The sequence below is a fragment of the Dasypus novemcinctus genome, chromosome 28 (assembly GCF_030445035.2).
Source record: "Dasypus novemcinctus isolate mDasNov1 chromosome 28, mDasNov1.1.hap2, whole genome shotgun sequence".
NCBI lineage: Eukaryota > Metazoa > Chordata > Mammalia > Cingulata > Dasypodidae > Dasypus > Dasypus novemcinctus.
Window position 1 is genome coordinate 26,517,433 of NC_080700.1, and position 2,030 is coordinate 26,519,462.

A 2,030-nucleotide genomic window follows, 5' to 3' on the forward strand; every position below is an offset into this window, starting at 1 on the left:
GTCTCCCTCTTTTTTACTTTTTATAAGGTCACTTGTCATTGGATTTAGGCTCTCCTCACATACTTAATTACATCTTAAAAATACCTTTTTCCACATAAGATAACATTAATAGGTTCCCAGAGTTGAGATGTGAACAACTCCTTTGGGGGGTCAGCATTCAGCCCCCTACAGTATTTCCTCTGGTTCCTCAACTTCACATCCATCCCATGTGCAAAGTACATTAACATACTTCCTAACATCCCTAAAAGTCTCAACTCATTACAGCAACAACTAAAATCAAAAATTTCTTCTGTAATGCATAGAAATCATCTAAATCAGGTATGAGTGATGCTCTGGAATGATCCATACTTGGGAAAAATTCCTCTCTATCTTTGAACCTGTGAAACTATAAAATAAGTTATTTGCTTCCAAACTACAATGGTGGGAAAGTCATAAGACGACAGTTATAGATATTCATATGCCAAAAAAGAGAAAATGGATGGTAAAAAGCATCCCTGGTACCAAACAATATCTAAAACCAGCTTGATTGCTTCTCAGCCTTTTAGCTAAGATCAAGTGTAGTATCATAAAACCAGCTTCAGATATTGGGTTTCCATTATTAGGCTTCAAGGCCTGAGAATAACCCACTGTGGCTTGAGCCTTTACTTTCAGCACTCAAGGCTCCGCTACCCTCTGCCCTTGCATTTAAAATATTAAAATATTTTAAATACACTAAAATACACTAAACCACTAGACCTAACAGACATATATATAGAGCATGATACCAAATGAAAACAGAATACACATTCTTCTCAACTGCACATAGATTATTATTCAAGACAGACCATATGTTGGTTCACAAAACAAGTCTCAGGAAATTCAAAAATATTGAAATCATACGATGCATATTCTCTGACCACGGCAGTATGAAGCTAGAAATCAGTAACAGAGGGAGAAATGGAAAAATCACAAATGGATGGAATTAAACAATATACTGTTAAACAACCAATGGGTTAAAGAAGAAATTACAAGAAAAATTTAAGAAATATCTTGAGGCAAATGGAAATGAAAATACAGCAAACCAGAATTTATAGGATGCAATGAAGACAATGCTGAGAGGGAAATTTATAACTCTAAATTCTTACATTGAAAAAGAAGGGCTTTAAACCTGAGACCTAAGCACAAAATGGGAAGAACTTGAAAAAGAAGAACAAACTAAACCCAAAGCAAACAGTAGAAAGGAAATAGCAAACATTAGAACAGAGATAAATTAAATAGAAAAAAAGCAATAGAGAAAATTGTTTTTAAAAAGTTGTTTCTTTGAAAGGATCAATAAAATCAATGTAACTTTACCTACACTGACATAGAAAAAATAGGGAGGATACAAATAACGAAAATCAGAAATGAAAAGGGGGACATTAATACTAACCCTACTGAAATAACAAGGACTGTAAGAGGATACTATGAACAGCGGTATGACGATATATTAGATAACCTAGATGGAATGGGAAAATTCTTAGAAAGACACAATCCAAACTATCCACATTTACTCAAGTAGAAATAGATGACTTCACCAAATCAGTCACTACTAAAGTGATTTAATCAGTCATCAAAAACCTCCCAACAAAGAAGAGTCCAGGACAAGGTGGTCTCACTGGGTAATTCTACCCAAAATTCCAGGGAGATTTAACTCTGATTCTTCTCAAACTCTCCCAAAAAATTGAAGAGGAGGGAATGATTCCTAACTCACTTTATGAGGTCATTACTCTTATGCCAACTCTGGATAAAGATACAACAAGAAACAAAAACTAAAAACCAGTATCTCTTATGAATATAGATGCAAAAATCCTCCTCAAAATATCACCAAACCAAATTCACTAGCATATTAAAAGAATTATGCGCTGTGACCAAGTGGGATATTTCCCTTGTATGCAAGACTGGGCCAACATAAGAAAATCAATTAAAATACTACGCCACATTTGCAGAATGAAGTGGGGGGGAACTCACATGATCCTCTCAGGAAAGGTATTTGATGAAAGACAGAATACTTT

At 34.7% G+C, this 2,030-nt stretch overlaps 1 pseudogene; it reads left to right on the forward strand.

Moving 5' to 3' along the window:
• Positions 1–525: 525 nt before the first annotated feature.
• Positions 526–674, forward strand: LOC111765947 (U2 spliceosomal RNA; annotated as a pseudogene).
• Positions 675–2,030: the final 1,356 nt, after the last annotated feature.